Source organism: Xiphophorus maculatus, chromosome 21 (genome assembly GCF_002775205.1).
Source record: "Xiphophorus maculatus strain JP 163 A chromosome 21, X_maculatus-5.0-male, whole genome shotgun sequence".
In the NCBI taxonomy this organism is placed as follows: Eukaryota; Metazoa; Chordata; class Actinopteri; order Cyprinodontiformes; family Poeciliidae; genus Xiphophorus; species Xiphophorus maculatus.
The window spans coordinates 17005080-17027286 of NC_036463.1; the positions used below are offsets into that span (position 1 = coordinate 17005080).

At 40.6% G+C, this 22207-nt stretch overlaps 1 pseudogene; it reads right to left on the reverse strand.

Moving 5' to 3' along the window:
- Positions 1-803: 803 nt before the first annotated feature.
- LOC102232984 lies at positions 804-7618 on the reverse strand (annotated as a pseudogene).
- Positions 7619-22207: the final 14589 nt, after the last annotated feature.

A 22207-nucleotide genomic window follows, 5' to 3' on the forward strand; every position in this document is an offset into this window, starting at 1 on the left:
AAGCTTCTGCTGGTCACAACCTTTTCACTCTCCTAAACGTTGGCTAACAGACCATGCAGGCTGTAATTACGCAATCACAATTGCGTTTTCTTCCTGTTACGCAAAGCCATCGTTTGTGTCAAATAAAGCACGCATTTAAGTTTGTTTGTTTTTTAAAAAAAAAAAACATTTTAGAGTTTAGACTTTAAACCACTTCCCATTTGTCATTTTTCAACAAGTGGGCTGGAAAAGCAACTAAGTAGCCTACACACCACATTTTTATACCCACGCTGTGCTGCAGACATAAAAGTCTCTGGCATGGCCTTGTACTTGGCCAACATTCAGGAGTGTTGGGGTGGATGCTTTAAACATGTGAATGTCGAAGTCAGCACTTTCATAAAGGCAAAGAGGCTCCTCGGAGAGAGGAGAAGGTTGCAATCTCTCCTCGTTCCAGAAGTAAATCTGTCCGCTGCAGCTCCTTCACTTCAAAAGTAGCAGAACGCACTCAGAGGAATAAAGAAGATTGAAGTGATGCTGAAGCTTGACTGCGGCGGATGATTTGCCCACCAGACATGTTTCCTAATATTAAGCAGCCGAGAAGATAACAGACGGATACAGATATGGTAGTTAGGGGGGGAAAAAAGTTTTATTTTGAGCACAAGCAATTTACACACATTTTCTCCTCTCCTCCTCCTCCTCCTCCTCCGCCTCCCGCTGCCCCAACTAAATAAACTTTGACAGAGCAAATATTTTCAAGCTACACTCAGACTTTAGAATGCAGCCGTCATGAACTGCCATGTCAAAGTGCATCTGCATCATGGGGAGGCCTACACTCAATTGATCAATAATAGATGTCGTGCTAAAGCTACAACTGCTGCCGTTTGCCGACCACATTTTCAGCCAGCTCCAACAGCAGAGGGTATCTGAGCGTCCTCTTCCTCCATGACTCCGGGATTCCGCGGAGACCGGTCTGCAAATAACGTCGAGAGGACAGATTAATGCAGAAGAACTCTTGGAATGGACGAGCGCGCTGTCAAAGCTAATGAGTGTTTCACAAATATAGACGAGGAGGATGTATGCACAATGTTTCCAAGCATCGTTTCTCATCAAGACCTGCAAAAACATTCTACTTTTAGTGCGTCTGACTGACAATTTCACAAAAATACAACCTTTAATTTGTAGGTAATTGCTTGGTTCACAGGTAATTTTGTTCAACAAAATTGCCAACATCACACTTTCTGGTACCTTCGATATGAATGAGTTGTGCTCTCTACACCATTACAGAAGGTTGAAACATTGAGAGGAATTTTTTGATACAATTATTGATTGAACCGCGGCCCCGTTTAATCACAGAGGAAATGGACCGCAGCCAATCAGGTGTAACGATAGGAAGTCGACTACCTCTGCCAAAAAAAAAAAAACGGAACGATGAGCGTCTCCGCTCCCGCACGCACTTCGCGATCCAATTTACTCTCGCAAATTTTGCCACAATAGTCCAGTTCAATTTAATTCAAAACTACTTTATTGGTCACAAAGGGAACCATTGCTCTAGGGACTGAGGCGACCATGGAAGAAGTTTGATGCGTGTGATGAAACGTTTTGCGCTGGTTTGGTGGCGTTCTGATCTGAAGAGCTGCACTCCCAAAACTCCTTTGGTAGAGTAACAGAACCACAGCATTACACGTCCTCCGCCATGTTTTAACAGTGGGGCGTGAGTTCCATAACCTTCTCTCACAATCCTTGCTTGGAGGCGCAGTTCCGATCAAAGTGCCACACATTAGCATTTGTTATTATTGTCTCTTTCAGCTTTTAATCATATATGTAATAATGACCATTTTGTGAAAGCGTACCTCTACATTGAAATGCATTACATCTGCAGATATTTAATAAAAAAAAACTATGCACAATCTTTTTCCCACACCAGTATGAGTTCAGATCATTGCCTGACATTCCTACTGTACCTGCGCCCCGAAGCAGGCTCCGATGAAGGAGGCCCGGCTGGCGGTGCATCCCCCTCGGCGCATGGTGTCCCTCACAGCCTCCTCCAGCTGTTTCATAGTCAGGACCCCGTGCAGCGCCGCCTGGAACGCGCCGGGCAAAGCTGGACACAGACGACTGCAGGCATGTTTCCAATTATCCGCAAAAGCACCGTCATTTGCTCCGCTCTTCAGACGCCATTAGCAGGGACGTGAGCGGATCTAGCGAGGGGAACTTTAAAAGCTGTTTAAACCCCGAGACAGCCAACTCAGCAGGGGAGGGCAGGATAAAAAATAAATAAAAAAAACGGAGGAGGAGGGAGAGCATTACAGATCAAAGGCAAAAGGGGGGCCTAATGACAGGATCTACATTCAGGAAGGGCGTGCAGGCCATGCCAAGTCAACAGACCTGAGTCCCGCTGCCATCTACTGGCTTACCTCATGTGTTAGTGAACACAGCGGGTATGAGCTGATGGGACACTTTGGCTAAGTTCTCCTTCACCTGGCCGATATGCGCTTCAGTCAAGACAGAGAAGAAGGAGAAGAAGAGAAACAAAATACAGTGGTTCATTCGAATCTCATCAGTCAAACTTTGGTGTTTATTCAAAGATGGTCTGCATATACTTCTATTCTAACTGCTCCTGTTTAAAGGGGAATTAGTTTCCGCTGTGCAAATTCAAGATAGACATCAGCATGTACAGCATTTCTTATTGGAAAACTTATGCTTAACTATCATGGATGCTCCAGGGCTTTTCATTAGCTCAGTGAAATTAAATCTGAGAGGCAAACTGATTGGACTGAGGTTGTGGCTCATTTCACATAATGGTAATTATGTGGTTCTTACCCAAGATTGCATGTTTACTCTCTCCTCTTAAGATCACCTTACAACTCTTAGTTTCCCAATTTCTAATGACCACGGTAAATGCAACCCCTAAGTACTAACACATATAGGCCTAAAGACTGCTACATTCACAAAGCAGGGCCCCACTTTGATAGTTGTAGTTTACGGCGTCAGATCAATTCACCAATGACAGCCCTGTCCAGATCCTGAGGGTTCTTCCTGTTGGGGTCGCTCAGCTGAGCCACAACTGCATCCAAAGCGTCGGGATCCGGGCCTTTCAGAACGAAACGTTCCAGAAATCTGGAATTCGCACACAAACGCACCACGATTCAGGACGCCCCTGGCGCTTAAGATGCAATCCGGCGAAATCGTCGCTCCCCTCTCCATCCCCGTCCTCACCTCGCAGCAGCCAGAGTCACTGCCACGCACATGTCGTTGTTTTGGGTGACGCGCGTGGCGCTCTCCACTTTCTCCAGCATCTCGGGTCGCCCGGCGAACATGGCGACGACCGGAGCGAGTTTGGTGACAACGTCAATCTGACAGTCCACGTCGCAGCCTTAAAGAAAAAAAAAAAAAAAAAAACGTACGGCGGGATTATAGTCTTCAAATATTTTATATCAGATGCCAGTTCGTTTGAGATTATGGTTACATTTTTTCATCACCTGGTTCTTCTTTTCCGGCGTCAACATTTCTTAAGAAAGCCTTCAGGCTCACGTTCCTCCACGGACCGTCAATGGAAAGAATGGCTTTGGGACCTAACCGGTGAAACGATGAGAGGGTTTCATGGCGGTCAAATCACCAGATAGATGTTAATATTACACAAGGGTATATGCAGATTGTAGTTTTGATGGTGATTGTTTCAGTTAGTACGGGAGAGAACCTATGAAACCAGCCCAGCACTTTGTCAAAATATCACTGCTCCCTTTGTTAGATCAGGAATTTTATTGTCATTAACTCCCTTTTCGGGTATCAATTTCACAACCCAAATCTAGGCCTGATTACCGCCAGACTTGTAGAATAAAGAAATTCACCCAGTCCGAACCCGTCTGACAACATGAGGTAGGCTAAAAGATCTCAAAACCCCAGTGGTGTTTCACATTTTCTCCATATGGAGAAAACATGGAACAGCGGTGAACCGTGCCAGTAGTGGCTGGCCCATCGGAACCACCGTAAGAATGCAGCAAAAAACGTATAAACTTATCCAGGAAGTTGCACAAGAACCACAAGCCTCGCTTTGTGTTAAGCTTTGGACAGTGTCAATTATTAGAAATAAGAAAATAAGGACGAAATAGGGGTAAAAATTACATTTGTGGGAGAGTTTCTAGGCTGACTCCAGGGAACAAGAAATTCTGTTGCTTTGGGAATATTTTCTGTGGATTATTGAGACAAAACTCCAGTGGAATTTTAGTTTTCGCAAAACGTTATTAGAACTGGTGTAAGACTTGTTTAAAATCTACATCATGGTTGTAGAGCCTGTCGTTGCTCTGCTGTGTCAAAAAAATGGATGATTTGTGGTAACTGATGAAACTTTGTGCCAAAAAATGCTAAAGGACAACGTCTGACCTCGAGTTATTAGTAACCTTACGCACTAAATTAATTGGATTAGGCAGCAGGACAATGATTCAAAGCATAAAAATGTGTCTACCTCTGAATAAAAGCAAAAAAACAAAACAATAGAAAATAAAATAAAAGTGAGGATTTTGCAATGCCTTAGTCAAAGTCCAGTTCAATAGATCATTTATCCGTAAGGCCCCATTAATGTGGCTGGTGGTATTTAAATGAATTCATCACTTAGAAACTGTTTTAGTATAGTTTTCAAATTCAGATGATCTTTGTTTCGCATAAAACACTGCTTGGATGTCTGAAACTTTTTGTGAGTTTTGAAGTGTCAAACAACAGAAGAAATCGTAAAATATCTGTATAGATTTTCACCAGATGGAAAAAAACGTATGCTTTCTAGAGTTCAGGTTTCTCTAGGTGAAGCTTGGCGTTCGGTCCCTCCGAAGTTCCCTCCGAAAAATAACGACGCAATGACTCCAAGACATGCAGCTGTCTGCCGTTTACTGGACCCAGCGGCGTACTCTGCTGCTGTGGTAAGTTACTGCAGAACTGAATCTTACATGTCACCCTCGCAGTAAAACAAGGCAGCAAACATTTACGGCGCAACAGAGAGCGCAATCGAGAATAGGGAAGTTGTGCTTCCTGCCACGTTTATACGGACAGGGACTGTCCCTTCAGCAAAAAAAAAAAAGACAAAAACATACAGAGGGTTTTAACAGATCGTAACAGTGGCTCTCACATCCCCTCCGGCCTACAAAGTTGGACATTAACGCATAGGGAAATCGGTGGAAAACGGAAAGTCACCAAGTACCTCCTTTTTTCCTGTAAGGATCATTGACGGGCAGATCGTACACCGTTCCCGGCCCAAAGAACTCGTAGAAGCGCCTAGTCAGGTCTTTCACATCGACATCTATCAAAAAAAGTCAGAAACTGTAATTATTAAGTGATTAAATAAGAAGAAAGACCAGCTGTAAAGCTTAGAAAAAACATGCTGACTGATAAAAGAACAGCTTGACGTCTTTAGGAAAAGGTTTTCTGATTCCGTTTATTTTCACGTGACGTTTTCTTTCAAGCAAAAGTGAAAACAAACCATTTTGATAACAAGCAGTCGAGCCAGGGCTCTGAAAAGTGTCTCGCGTGTGCGTGTCACACTTCTCGCCGCCCTGCTTTGGGAGAAGTCCAGTACCTCCGCACTGACTCAGCGACTCCAGCAGGACGTACGCCTGGTCTCCGTAGCAGGTCTGCTCGCCCGTTGTCCTGCGATAGAAAGGATTTGCTGACAGAGGCCGAAACTCGGGACAGGGCTCCAGGTCGGAGAGGACTTCATTCAGCCGGTCCGGGTTGTAGATCCAGTGCATCGGCTGAGCTGTAGGGGTAAACGGAGAACCGGAGGGACAGGAAGAGATGGAAAATCTTTAAAATATCTTCTTTTTTCTCTCTCTCTCCTTTGCTTTCCTAAAGTGTTTTACCTGCTGTTAATGGTCTGTATCTCTGTAACGGGAGATAAGGGCGTTCAAAGCCCTTAACCTTCTTCATTTTGTCAAGCTACATCTTTAGACTTTAATGCATTGTACCTAATGGACCCACACAAAGTAGTTTGTAATTGTGAAATGGAGTTTAGGGAGCGTTTTATTTTTCACAAGTAAAATCTGAAATTGTGCCACGGTACAACAAAGAGAAGCATTTTTCCTTAACCAAGATGGAGACGTTAGACAGGAAGAAGAAAAAGAATCCTGGGAGAAAACTTGCTTAGACTTAGAAGTGGGGCGGAGCTTCATCTTCCAACAGAACAACATTCAGATGTGTTAGATCGGCCCAGTCGAATTATGACAAATGAAAATCATAGATGACCTCCAAGTACGATTGAGTATTAAGGCCATATTAATAATAATAATAATAATAATAATAATAATAAAGGAAAATGACTTCCAATGAAGTCATTGCATTGCCAGAATAAAGTCATAATATTACGAGAATAAATTTGTAATAACATGAGAATAATTTTACAAGAAAAAAGTTGAATGAATATGAGAATAACGTCAAAAATGTTTCAAGAATGAAGTCATAATATTACAAGATTGGTTGTGACATTATGACTTTATTCTTGTTTATACTTTATTATCGTGTTATGTCGAGTTGATTCTGGTAATGCTATGAATTTATTCTTGTAATTTTGAATTTATTTGCATCATTTTATTTTTATTTTCCCAGCACCCTGTCGAACTCCGTCAAATCTGACCGAGCCCAGGTTGTGTTTCTAAGTGAAAGGGCCGACTAAAATCCATCTTTGATTCAAACTGTACATAATCAGAGTTCGTCCGTTCATTTTGTTCAATTTGATAGTGTTCTGAAGGCTAACACGTGGTGACAAGAACGAATGCACTTGTTTAGAATTTGTTTATCAGTGTAGCTGTTCGGTGTAATCAGCATGGCTCAGAAACGACGGCACCTCCCTTAAACTCTACCGGCACGTCCAGATGTTTCTAACGGATAAAGCATCTGCGCAACTGGACTAAACAGAAACAACATGGCAGCAGCATTCTGTTTGAAATATGTTGAGCTTTTAACAGCAACGTTACCTGTATGACTGAGCAGTGTTATCTGTACAGGTGGTGTGTATCTCACCTGCTGCATCTGCCACAGCTGCCCCAATAATGGCGCCAATGGCTCTGTCAGCCGCGCTCGAGGCCATCTGCTTCTATTAAACCACAGACAAGACATTCAATATGTCTGACATTACGACGTCTCATACTAAAAAAATACATAAATAAAAACAAAAAAAAAACAACTACAGCTTGAAATGAAAGTCTGCGAATTTCATTAGAGAAGTGGAAATACAGTACAGCTCCCTACTGCTGTTGGGGAAAATGGTAGCTTGTGGCTAAAAATACTTGACCCGGACGCAGAGTAAAAAAAAATTAAAAAAAAAATCCACATGCAGAAGTCATTGCGTTTGGTTCTCGTCGCGCTATTAGCTTCTGCGACTTCTACGTTGCAACAGACTGCAACGAAACATCACCAGTCATCACTTTTGTAATGTAAATTACAGTGTAATTGAATATCTATGCGAACACTTCAGGTTTACTGTCACTAAAAGGTATCAAAACATTATATTCTGCTACAAAAAGCATCAGTAAAACAGTTTTTTCTTCTCTTCATACATACCTCGAAGTGCAACCTTCTGTGCTGCTCCTTCTAGTCCGGTTTCAGTCAGTTTTCTGGAAGGCGCTAAAAACAGCGGTCAGCCAAGTGATAAGAACAGCCAATCACATGCAGCCTATGAGAAACTGTTACTTAACGCAGTGAATCAAGGCCTAGTATTTAACACTCTGGGATGCCTTCAGTTCCTATTCCATTTGTGTCGTTTGGACCCCCCGTCCACACAAACACACACACACACACACACACACACACACACACACACACACACACACACACACACACACACACACACACACACACACACACAACAATCTTTCGAAAATTGCCTTAGAAATATTCTGTATGAATTCATAGTGCCCAATTTCTTTTTACAGCCACTCCCTATTTAATTCGCCAGCATACACAAAAAAATATCCACAGATTTTCAGAATTATTTAGGTCCTTAAACACTAGGCTTAGCCAATAAAGTCTCTGTGTATAATGCTAAGTTTTTTCAATTTTAATTTTTTGTTTTACCTGACCCTGCCAGTGTAAAGAAAATGGGCAACGACAGTTTCTGAAAATTCACCAACATCATGTTTTGTGTGACTTTGTGTTTTTCTCTTCACCCCCATTTATGCAAATGTGCTGTTTTGCAGCATTATGTCCCTCCACGCCACTAGGTGGAGCCACCGACAAGAAGTAAGAGAAACGGTGGGAAGAGTAAGAACGTGACGGAGACGTGACGGTGCTGCGCTCCTTCGTTTGGCTCGTGTCTGATGTCCTACATTAAATAAATGCACTAAGTTGTCCAAGAACGTGACTTATTTTTCCACACCATTACACAGTAGGTGTATGAGAGATTCGCTTAATAAAATGATGCTAAATAAAACTGTCATGTGTAACCAGGTGGCACCATTAGGTGTCGCACTCTCTCCAGCCAGAGCCTCCAGAAAAGGGAAGCTGGAAGGGTGGTGGCCAGGTGTCAATTTCCTGTGTGTTAGACCGGCTGTGTGTTGGGCCAACGCTGTTTGCTGGCTGTGGTAGGTTGGGGGAAATCGTTTTAAAGTGCTTCTTTTAAGCAAGTGGTGCTGATGTGGTGTTTTTATACAGGACTGCATTGTTGATGGTGTTCGGCTGGTAGCGTTACCTGGGCGTGGGTGTTCGACGCCGCAGGTAGGTTTTTATACATTGGTCCTTTTAATCCGAATCCGAGTGTGTTTATATATTGTTTTATTTGCTAGGGTTGCACCAGATTGGATACACCAAGGTTTGATTTGGAAGTGTTGATTTATGCAATGCAGGTAGGCAAGTGTTTTAATGTGTTTTAGGTTGATTTGATTAAAATGACTTAATACACATTTAGTAATTTTTGTGTTTTTGTTTCACAGTTTTTGCACTGCCTCCTGCTGTCCCTTTTAGCGTTTGGTTTGTTCTTTTTTGTTAGCCCGCCGAGTTAGGATCATTTTTCTGCTTGTAGTACTTGTGAGGGCGGGCTGACAACTTTTTCATTCATTTTGTTTGTTTTGTTTTTTGTTTATTTTGTGACACTTCCCTGATTTCTTCTATCCTGTTTGGCGTGATCCCCATGTTGGGTTGGCAACGAACGGATAAAGCTAGCTTTATGTATTCAACAATAAATATCAACTAGAAAATTCCTGAAGAAATTTAACCGGGGCCTGCCAAAGTGTGCCCGTCGGTTTGGACCCAACGTTCTGATGCTAGAAATTAGCATCAATGCTAAAGAAAGCTGCAACGTAATCAATAGCATGAGGAGATTGACAAGAATGTTTACTAACATGGACTTGCACCAGTCAGTATGATAAAGTAAGTGTATCAGCTAAAATGAGCAAAAATGCTAATGTTAGCGTGATTGCTGTCAGTAGCATGTGGGACATCACTAGGATGTTTTCTATAATTGACTTACTCCATGCAGTATACTAAACATGGCTAATAAGTCAAATAAATAGCTAATAGCTTATTAAAGCTAAAATGCTAATGCTAATGAACTGCCTTGCACAGCAAGGCAGTTCCCTAACCTGAGAGAAAAATATAATGCATGCTAATATTATTGCACCGCCTATGGCGGTGCATTAACCTGAGGGGGATATTGAGGCTTTTATTTTGGAAAAAAAACATAAGCTTCATATTAAACGACCACACTAATTAAAATGTCTAACAGTGTTTGGGTTAAATCCGTTATTTACTGGCCAAATCAGCCAGTAGCTCTAAATGGCAGCTCAGCCCTCTGTTTTAACTGAGTGTTAGTTAGAACTACAGTGATGCGTATTTGTAGTCCTCTCATCTAAAAATTGTCAAGGCTTTTATTTTGAAATTTTTGTTAAGCTTCATTTCAAAGGGCCAAACTAATCCCATGTATAACAGTCATTGGATTGAATCAGTTATATAATGCTCAAAAGAGCAATTACCTGATCTAAAAATATTCAAGGCTTTTATTTTGAAATTTTCAGTGTGCTTCATTTTAAAGTTCCAAACTAATCCCTTGTGTAACAGTGACTGAGTTAAATCAGTTATATACAGCCCATAGCAGCAAGTAGTTCTAAAGGCCAGTTCAGTCAACCTCTGCTTCAACTGAGTCTTCCACCATAGTTAGAACTACAGTGATGCGTATTTGTAGTCCTAACCAGCAGCCAATAGCCTCCTGAGTTCCGTTGCTATGGTAAATAATTCTCTCTGCCAACTGTCAGCTGTGAGTGAGACATGCAGGGGGAGACAATTCTCTGTTTGAGCCAGACAGTTTGACACAAAAAAAGCATTCGGAACAACTCCTTCCCGTTCGGGAACCGTAATACATATTTGAAAACCGTTTGAAGCGCATGAGAGGGCTATTTGTCGTCTCCGATAGTCCCGCGATTCATATCTCTACCTCACTCACAGTATTAACGGCGATGAGAGAAAGAAATGGTGTGCCGAGATCTGAAATTTTTGAGAAATATATGGAAATACATTGGTGAGCGCCTGAGAGAGCGACAGAAAATCCTGTCGCATGACTTTGCTCTGAAGCACCGTGACAGAAAACCATAAGGCCTAGAGAAATTTCGAAAACATTTTACCGGAGCAGGCAGTTTGATACCAATCGGGCGATATTTGTGGGCGTGCCGGCGATTTCAAACTTATTTTGGGGTCAAAAATTCTCTTCACTTCTCGCTCTAAAGGAGCGGCAGTTGGTGTCAGTTACGCTCTGCGTTTCGGCAGTTGGAAATTTGGATCGTTTTTCGCTTTTTACGTCGCCATCATAAGTCCGATTCCCAATAAAAGTAATAGCTCCCTTCTCGGCATCGAGCCGCACGTTTTGATACCACTTTTGTGGGGGTGCAGGCAGCAGTACGAGCCGCGCTAACGGTGATGGAAGAAAAATAAATAAAGAGACATTATATTGGGTGTAGAATAATAGGTGCCTGCCATGCAATGCATGGAGGCAGTTAGAGAGTAGTAGGGGAAAAGTGGTAACGTCTATAATAAATGTTTGAAACTGATGAGAACTGATTTCTGGTACATGTAACAGAGAGTAACTTTAACACTTCCTATCAAAAGATAACACAACACGTCAGGATACCACCGTAATCCTTAACAAGGTTGGGTCGGGGAGTGGATGGAGGTTTAGATACATGTAGCAAACTCTCTATAACGGCTGTTTTACGACCGTTATCGCTAAAAACCGTAATTATGAAACAAAATCTTTTTCCCTTGAACGTCTAAGCACGTCTAGCATGTAATTACGAAATCAGCACCAAATGAACTTGTAAATTTACATTTTAGCGGGGACAGTTTCCACCTGCTTCACACTACTAACCTGTAAACAAGAACAGTTTAGCAAACGAAGAACGACTGCCATCTTTTTCCCCAAACTGTGTCTGAGGCGCGAGGGGGCGGGGCTCCTCACTCTAGGTCTCCTGGTGAAACGCTGTCTATAATTTGGTTCTTTTTTTTTTCTTTAATTTCACGTGGTATTTTGGTCAATTTCACTCTAAAAAAAAAAACATATATAATGCATTGTAATACTAATAATTTACGTGGTGGCTTATACCCTTAAATTTTCTTGACTATATAAACAAATGATTATTACAATCTCCCACTTTATGGTGAATCACATTAGCAGGGTGCACCATTGAACACAGATTTGTCTTTTTTGTGTGTGTTTAGGGTCTTAACTGTGTTTTGTGGGTGTTTTTTTTCATGGTGTTAGACAAGACAGCAGTAGCTATCCAAGGAAGACCTACCTGTGGGTTCAGGATTTATTTTTACTGTTTTGTTTTTTTTTTTCTTGAGTTTCCTTTGGTAGTCTTCCCCTGCAGGTATGGAGGAGGTGGCGTGCCGGCCGGTGGACAGCAGGAAGCAGTGGTAAAACTGTAAAAACCAAAATGACTAAAGCTTATTATTAAATCACTTTAATCAAGTCAATCTAGAACACATTAAAAACACGGCATCACATAAACCAGTCAAACTTGGTGTAGTAGATCTGGTGCAGCCCTACCAGATAAAAGCAATATCAAAAAACAACTACATACAATTCAATCTGATTAAAAGAGACAAATGTATGTGGAACAACCACACGCCCAGGTAACGCTGCCACCGTTTTTATAATGCGGCCCTGTATAAAAACACCACATCAGGACAAACTTATTTAAGAGGATCAATTTAAAACCGTTTTCCTCCAAACCTGCCACAGCCAGCAAACACACACCTGGTCACACACACAGGAAATTGACACCTGGCCACCACCCTCCCAGCTTCCCTTTTATGGAGGCTCAGGCTGTGGAGGGAGCGCCACCTAATGGTGCCACCTGTTACACACAGTAAGCCTCCCAGGAATATGGTGGGAAGTGAGCTGGCTTTGCTGTTGCCTGGCAACATGGCATACATGACATTATTCCACTAATGTAATCTGATGATGTCAAAGTGTTATGATGTCATAAGGGACATAATGATCTGTCCCTTATGACATCATAAGGAACAGATGCCTTGAATATCCAGCGTCTGAATCAAACTTGCAGAAGTCAAGCAGCAGCTCGGACGTTGGTTTTTCCACAGTGGATTTAACATTGAATTTTTTCGTAGCTTTTCTGATAGATCGATCGAACAGTCAACATGTCGGCAGTTACACCTCATGCATTAAACAAAGACGAAGTCAACCAAATGACTAGAGAGGAATTGGCCTTTGTGGTCCTGGATTGGATACAAAGGATGAAAGAAATTGGTGCAATGCTGGGAAGGGAGGAGGAATTGAAAAAACAGTTGGGAATAGCTCAGGATCAAATTGAGCATCTAAATACAAATAATGATTTGCTAACTCAAGAGCTAAAGGAGTCTAACCGACAAAACAGGAACCTGAAAGAGAAGACAATCCCGAAGTTACAACGAGAGATCGAGAACCATATTTCCCACAGGAATCAGTTGAGGGCTGAAAATGAAAGCTACCAAAAGAAAGTCAAAGAGTTGCAAACATCTTTAACTAAACTCAAGAGGGAATCAAGACAGGAGGTGGATAATATTTCAAAAGGAATAGATGCAGTGGAGTCACAAAGAACAGCGGACCAAAAGACAATTGACAGGCATCAAGATGATGTGAAGAGACTGGAGGTTGAGCTGTTAAAGAGGATGAATGATATCGGCATTTTGAAGAACGAGGTTACACACAACAAAGACAGATCCACACGTCTTCAGGGCAAAATAGAGCATCTAGAAAGGCAGTTGGACAAAGCAGCGGAAGAAAAGAAAGCTCTTATGAAGAAAATTCCACAAAATCCATCGGAGGACGTCATAATTAAAACTGAGCAAGAGTTTTTAGCTCAGCTGGAGTTATGTGGACCAGCAATAGCGGAGGAAAAACTGAGACGCAGGAGATTATTAAATCAAATGATGAAGAAAGAACAAGAGATGAATGAACTGCAGAAGGAACATGCAGAGAACCAGTCTGAGCTCTTAGCCTTACGACACCAAAAAGCCTTCCAACAACAGCAAGAAGCCAGGAAGAAAAAATGTTTTGAATTTGATTGGAGAAAGATGAAGGACGAAATTAAAGCCTTAAATGGTCAAATACAGGCACTAACAGAAAACAGGGATCAGGATCAAGATTATATTCAAAAACTAACAGAACAAGTGAATGAGTGTAAAGACAAGTACTACAGGGAGAAGAAGAATCGCGAGGCTTTGCAGAAGAAACACAAGGATTTGAAGGAATCCATAAAGACCAAAGAGGCAAAGGTAGAAAATTATATTGCTGGGGAAACATCTAAACATGAAAGCATAATTGAAAATCAAAGCGATAAACAAGAAAACGTTCTACCACCTATTGACCAAAGGTTTACGCGTTATCGAAGAACTTTGCCTCTGGGTGAAGGCAGGTTAGTGCCAGATTTTAAAGAAGAGAAGCTGATAACACAGGAAAAGTTCAATCAGAGAAAGCCAGCGCCCCCTAGCACAACGAAGCCTGAAATCTCAACATTCGCACCGGCACGCAGGAAGCGTATTGTCCAGGGAGAGGAGAGAAGGTAGCGGGCAACCAGGCGGAGTGACCCAATGAGATCGCTAAAGTTCCCTCATTAAGAGGTTAAAGGCAGCTGATCTGGGAACTCCTGGACCAAGAGGCTGAGGAGAAAGAATCAGTTCCTCCTTACTTATAGGCTGCTACCCCTGTGATCCGAAGCAGATGGAGAAGCAAAAGAAGATGGATGGATGGACGGACGGATGGATGGATGGATGGATGGATGGATGGATGGATGGATGGATGGATGGATGGATGGATGGACGGACGGTTCCAATCATTAACTAATGATGACTAGACTTTTATTTATTCTTGCAATTTGGCCAAAACCATAATTTTCTGATTTAATCTAATCAACTTTAGAATAAGTCCTTAATAAATAACTTGTACTAACCTGTACAAAACTAAATACAAAGGTTTTCTCCGGGTGCTCCGGTTTGTCCTACCTTCTGGAAAAAAGTGATTAGGTTAATTGGTGCCTTTTAAATTGACCTTTGTCTCTCGTTCACTAACTGCTGGAGACATTCTTTAAATGGACACACTCTTTAAAGTAAATGCATAGGTTTTCTCCGGGTGCTCCGGTTTTTCCTACCTTCGGGAAAAAAGTGATTTGGTTCATTGGTCTCTTAATTTGACCTCTGTGTCTCACTCACTGACTGTTAGAGATACAAAGAATATGAACTTATCTAGTTCAGATTCTTAATGCGTTTCTTTTTAGCACACACTCCTTACATGGCCTCATAAAATGGCTTCCAGTCCTAATGTTTCTATATTTTCTGTTTTCTTAGTCGTCTTAATTTTGAACAGGTCATAGAATATGATCAGTCTCTCTAAGCTGGAGTGTCTTCCTGTTAAAAGGGAGTTGTTCCTCTCTACTTGACTGCTCAGGATGAGGGACGGTAACAACTATCAATTGGATAATTGGATGAATGGATTGATGATTGGATTGGATGCAAAGTTTTTCTCTTGGTGCCTCGATTATTTTGACTATTCAGGAAAAGACGTTTTTAGGCTAAGGGTGTAACTTTGTGTTGCAAGTTGGTGGGAATGAAGGGGGGTTAGAGTGCTGATGCACCCACAGTCACTGGACGACCTTTTCTTTTCTAGTGCTAAGAATAAAGAGAAAACTTGCATGAGAATGCCAGACAGGCTTATTCAATAAATTAAGATATGATGTGTCTTTAATATAGCAAATAATAAAGACGCAAAACCTTTTTTGGATCTGGTTGGGGCAGTTAACTCTTTATTTAGTTATTATTGGATTCTATAAAATGTGGCTTAAAGCTGAGATGCTGATGTTTGGATATGTAAAATATATTTTATCTCTGATAATAAATCTATAGTTTGGTTTCTGTCAGTTCTAGAAACAAGAGAGAAAAAAGCCAATTTCTCTTTATAATGGCCCATAATTTAATTTTACTTAGTAGGAGTCGTGGTTTAAAATTGAACAAACTTTGGCTCTTTATGCTTTATTAAATATTTCATCCTATTTGATGATTGATCTGAATATTGCCACGTTCTATGAACAAATGATGCAATTTGTCCAGGGGAAAAATGTAGAAAAACAGGTCGTTATATTATGTTTTTATGTCAATCTGTGAGCTTCATACAGACTCGTTGCCATAGCAACCAATAAACAGTTTTTGGAAAAAATGTTTAAAAAAAAAACGACCTGAAATAAATATATAAATAATATTTATATATATATAAATAGTATATATATATATATATATATACTTATATATATATATATATATATAGTGTGTATATATATACTTATTATTTTATTTATATATATAATTAATATGAATAAATATATAAATAATATTTATATATATTATTTATATATTTATTCATATAAATTATATATATATATATATATATATATAATTTATATGAATAAATATATAAATAATATTTATATATATTATTTATAATATATATAAATATTATATGTATATATACTTAATATGTAATATTTTAGCTGCCTGAAATAACCTGTTCTCCCTCTGCTCTTTAGAGGGGGAACAGATTAATTCAGGAAGCTGAAATGTTTGGCTCCTCCCTCTTAACTTTGTCAAATAAAAAGCAAATGTCTCCAGATATACAGGATTTAGTGTTGATGAGAGGAATAATCACAGTTAAAGCGTTTGTGAAAAAAATAATTGGCTCCCATTGCCTCTTTTTTTCCCACCATCCACATTTCTGTTGGAGTTTCTCTCTGACTTTCTTCTGGAGAGTCTGTTCCAAAGCGACTTCATCCTGCTGCTCTTACTTGTTCAGTTCTCCCTAAAACTGCATTCAGACTCTGGTTGCCTCGATAAATATGGTAAACTATTTGCTCTGTGCGAAAAGTGGGCGTGTCCAGACGCTTCATTCATCCTCCTACAAAATACATAAATGAAACCTGAACTGCTGATTGCATTAGCAGTGTTGTAGCGTTATTTCAAATAACAAAAAATAGGACAGAAATAGAAGAAAAGATCAGTTTCATTTGCGTTAGCTCTTCATGACGATAATATTTCATAAAGACCGGGGGGGAAAAGCCTTGAATTACATGATGAGGGTTTTTCTGGGGGTCCAGATGGGAAGTGTGTGGAATTCACTCCTCTACATGTTCACATTATTTGACTGTATCTAAGAATATCAAATATATTTTGAATTTAAGTGAAGATATGACATAATACAATATATAATATACAATAAAATACAACTAGAAAATTCCTGAAGAAATTTAACCGGGGCCTGCCAAAGTGTGCCCGTCGGTTTGGACCCAACGTTCTGATGCTAGAAATTAGCATCAATGCTAAAGAAAGCTGCAACGTAATCAATAGCATGAGGAGATTGACAAGAATGTTTACTAACATGGACTTGCACCAGTCAGTATGATAAAGTAAGTGTATCAGCTAAAATGAGCAAAAATGCTAATGTTAGCGTGATTGCTGTCAGTAGCATGTGGGACATCACTAGGATGTTTTCTATAATTGACTTACTCCATGCAGTATACTAAACATGGCTAATAAGTCAAATAAATAGCTAATAGCTTATTAAAGCTAAAATGCTAATGCTAATGCTAATCCCTAACCTGAGAGAAAAATATAATGCATGCTAATATTATTGCACCGCCTATGGCGGTGCATTAACCTGAGGGGGATATTGAGGCTTTTATTTTGGAAAAAAAACATAAGCTTCATATTAAATGACCACACTAATTAAAATGTCTAACAGTGTTTGGGTTAAATCCGTTATTTACTGGCCAAAACAGCCAGTAGCTCTAAATGGCAGCTCAGCCCTCTGTTTTAACTGAGTGTTAGTTAGAACTACAGTGATGCGTATTTGTAGTCCTCTCATCTAAAAATTGTCAAGGCTTTTATTTTGAAATTTTTGTTAAGCTTCATTTCAAAGGGCCAAACTAATCCCATGTATAACAGTCATTGGATTGAATCAGTTATATAATGCTCAAAAGAGCAATTACCTGATCTAAAAATATTCAAGGCTTTTATTTTGAAATTTTCAGTGTGCTTCATTTTAAAGTTCCAAACTAATCCCTTGTGTAACAGTGACTGAGTTAAATCAGTTATATACAGCCCATAGCAGCAAGTAGTTCTAAAGGCCAGTTCAGTCAACCTCTGCTTCAACTGAGTCTTCCACCATAGTTAGAACTACAGTGATGCGTATTTGTAGTCCTAACCAGCAGCCAATAGCCTCCTGAGTTCCGTTGCTATGGTAAATAATTCTCTCTGCCAACTGTCAGCTGAGTGAGACATGCAGGGGGAGACAATTCTCTGTTTGAGCCAGACAGTTTGACACAAAAAAAGCATTCGGAACAACTCCTTCCCGTTCGGGAACCGTAATACATATTTGAAAACCGTTTGAAGCGCATGAGAGGGCTATTTGTCGTCTCCGATAGTCCCGCGGTTCATATCTCTACCTCACTCACAGTATTAACGGCGATGAGAGAAAGAAATGGTGTGCCGAGATCTGAAATTTTTGAGAAATATATGGAAATACATTGGTGAGCGCCTGAGAGAGCGACAGAAAATCCTGTCGCATGACTTTGCTCTGAAGCACCGTGACAGAAAACCATAAGGCCTAGAGAAATTTCGAAAACATTTCACCGGAGCAGGCAGTTTGATACCAATCGGGCGATATTTGTGGGCGTGACGGCGATTTCAAACTTATTTTGGGGTCAAAAATTCTCTTCACTTCTCGCTCTAAAGGAGCGGCAGTTGGTGTCAGTTACGCTCTGCGTTTCGGCAGTTGGAAATTTGGATCGTTTTTCGCTTTTTACGTCGCCATCATAAGTCCGATTCCCAATAAAAGTAATAGCTCCCTTCTCGGCATCGAGCCGCACGTTTTGATACCACTTTTGTGGGGGTGCAGGCAGCAGTACGAGCCGCGCTAACGGTGATGGAAGAAAAATAAATAAAGAGACATTATATTGGGTGTAGAATAATAGGTGCCTGCCATGCAATGCATGGAGGCAGTTAGAGAGTAGTAGGGGAAAAGTGGTAACGTCTATAATAAATGTTTGAAACTGATGAGAACTGATTTCTGGTACATGTAACAGAGAGTAACTTTAACACTTCCTATCAAAAGATAACACAACACGTCAGGATACCACCGTAATCCTTAACAAGGTTGGGTCGGGGAGTGGATGGAGGTTTAGATACATGTAGCAAACTCTCTATAACGGCTGTTTTACGACCGTTATCGCTAAAAACCGTAATTATGAAACAAAATCTTTTTCCCTTGAACGTCTAAGCACGTCTAGCATGTAATTACGAAATCAGCACCAAATGAACTTGTAAATTTACATTTTAGCGGGGACAGTTTCCACCTGCTTCACACTACTAACCTGTAAACAAGAACAGTTTAGCAAACGAAGAACGACTGCCATCTTTTTCCCCAAACTGTGTCTGAGGCGCGAGGGGGCGGGGCTCCTCACTCTAGGTCTCCTGGTGAAACGCTGTCTATAATTTGGTTCTTTTTTTTTTCTTTAATTTCACGTGGTATTTTGGTCAATTTCACTCTAAAAAAAAAAACATATATAATGCATTGTAATACTAATAATTTACGTGGTGGCTTATACCCTTAAATTTTCTTGACTATATAAACAAATGGTGAATCACATTAGCAGGGTGCACCATTGAACACAGATTTGTCTTTTTTGTGTGTGTTTAGGGTCTTAACTGTGTTTTGTGGGTGTTTTTTTTCATGGTGTTAGACAAGACAGCAGTAGCTATCCAAGGAAGACCTACCTGTGGGTTCAGGATTTATTTTTACTGTTTTGTTTTTTTTTTTCTTGAGTTTCCTTTGGTAGTCTTCCCCTGCAGGTATGGAGCAGGTGGCGTGCCGGCCGGTGGACAGCAGGAAGCAGTGGTAAAACTGTAAAAACCAAAATGACTAAAGCTTATTATTAAATCACTTTAATCAAGTCAATCTAGAACACATTAAAAACACGGCATCACATAAACCAGTCAAACTTGGTGTAGTAGATCTGGTGCAGCCCTACCAGATAAAAGCAATATCAAAAAACAACTACATACAATTCAATCTGATTAAAAGAGACAAATGTATGTGGAACAACCACACGCCCAGGTAACGCTGCCACCGTTTTTATAATGCGGCCCTGTATAAAAACACCACATCAGGACAAAATTATTTAAGAGGATCAATTTAAAACCGTTTTCCTCCAAACCTGCCACAGCCAGCAAACACACACCTGGTCACACACACAGGAAATTGACACTTGGCCACCACCCTCCCAGCTTCCCTTTTATGGAGGCTCAGGCTGTGGAGGGAGCGCCACCTAATGGTGCCACCTGTTACACACAGTAAGCCTCCCAGGAATATGGTGGGAAGTGAGCTGGCTTTGCTGTTGCCTGGCAACATAGCATACATGACATTATTCCACTAATGTAATCTGATGATGTCAAAGTGTTATGGTGTCATAAGGGACATAATGATCTGTCCCTTATGACATCATAAGGAACAGATGCCTTGAATATCCAGCGTCTGAATCAAACTTGCAGAAGTCAAGCAGCAGCTCAGACGTTGGTTTTTCCACAGTGGATTTAACATTGAATTTTTTTGTAGCTTTTCTGATAGATCAATAAACAGTCAACATGTCGCCAGTTAAAACTCATATGTTAGACGAAGAGGAAGTTAGACAATTGACTAGAGATGAATTGGTCATCGTGGTCCTGGATTGGTTACACAGGATTAAAGACATAGGTGCAATGCTGAGAAGGGAGGATGAATTGGAAAAACTGTTGGGAATAGCTCAGGATCAAATTGAGCATCTGAATAAAAATAATGATTTGCTAACTCAAGAGCTAAAGGAGTCTAACAGACAAAACAGGAACCTGAAAGAGAAGACAATCCCAAAGTTACAACGAGAGATCGAGAACCATATTTCCCACAGGAATCAGTTGAGGTCTGAGAATGATAGCTACCAAAAGAAAGTCAAAGAGTTGCAAATCACTTTAACAAAACACAAGAGGGAATCAAGACAGGAGGTGGATAATATTTCGAAAGGAATAGATGCAGTGGAGTCTCGATGCACAGCGGACCAAAAGACAATTGACAGATATCAAGATGAAGTGAAGAGACTGGAGTTTGAGCTGTTCCAGAGGATGAACGATATCGGCATTTTGAAGAAGGAGGTTACACACCATAAAGACAGATCCGCACGACTTGAGGGCAAAATAGAGCATCTGGAAATGCAGTTGGACAAAGCAGCAGAAGAAAAGAAAGCTCTTTTGAAGAAATTTTCAAATCCTCCAGCAGAGAAAGTGATAATAAAACCTGATCAACAGCTTTTAGCTCAGCTGACGTTATGTGGACCAGCATTTGTGGAGGAAAAACTGAGACGCAGGAGATTAGTGAACCATATGATGAAGAAAGAACAAGAGATGAATGAACTGCTGAAGGAACATGCAGAGAACCAGTCTGAGCTCTTAGCCTTACGACAGCACAAAGCTTTACATCAACAGCAAGAAGACAGGAACGAGAAAAAAAGTTTTGAATCGGATGTGAGAAAGATGAAGGACGAAATTAAAGCGTTAAATGGTGAAATACAGGCACTATCAGAAAACAGGGATCAGGATCAAGATTATATTAAAAAACTCACAGAACAAGTGAATGAGTGTAAGAACAAGTTCTACAGGGAGAAGAAGAATCACGAGGATTTGCAGAAGAAACACGAGGATTTGCAGAAGGAACAGGAGGATTTGAAGGAATCCATGAAGAGCGAAGAGGCAAAGGTAGAAAATTATATTGCTGGGGAAACACCTAAACATGAAAGCATAATTGAACAGCAAAGCGATAAACAAGACAAATTTCTACCACCGATTGACCAAAAGTTTGCGCGTTATCGAAGAACTTTGCCTCTGGGTGAAGGCAGGTTATTGCCAGATTTTAAAGAAGAGAAGCTGGTAACACAGGGAAAGTTCAGTCAGAGAAAGCCAGCGCCCCCTAGCACAATGAAGCCTGAAGTCACATCATTCACACCGGCACGCAGGAAGCGTATTGTCCAGGAAACTGAGAGGAGAGAAGGTAGCGGGCAACCAGGCAGAGTGACCCGATGAAATCGCTAAGGTTCCCTCATTAAGAGGTTAAAGGCAGCTGATCTGGGAACTCCTGGACCAAGAGGCTGAGGAGAAGGAATCAGTTCCTCCTTACTTATAGGCTGCTACCCTGTGATCTGAAGCAGATGGAGAAGCAAAAGAAGATGGATGGACGAATGGACGGATGGATGGATGGATGGATGGATGGATGGATGGATGGACGGACGGTTCCAATCATTAACTAATGATGACTAGACTTTTATTTATTCTTGCAATTTGGCCAAAACCATAATTTTCTGATTTAATCTAATCAACTTTAGAATAAGTCCTTAATAAGTAACTTGTACTAACCTGTACAAAACTAAATACAAAGGTTTTCTCCGGGTGCTCCGGTTTGTCCTACCTTCTGGAAAAAAGTGATTAGGTTAATTGGTGCCTTTTAAATTGACCTTTGTCTCTCGTTCACTAACTGCTGGAGACATTCTTTAAATGGACACACTCTTTAAAGTAAATGCATAGGTTTTCTCCGGGTGCTCCGGTTTTTCCTACCTTCGGGAAAAAAGTGATTTGGTTCATTGGTCTCTTAATTTGACCTCTGTGTCTCACTCACTGACTGTTAGAGATACAAAGAATA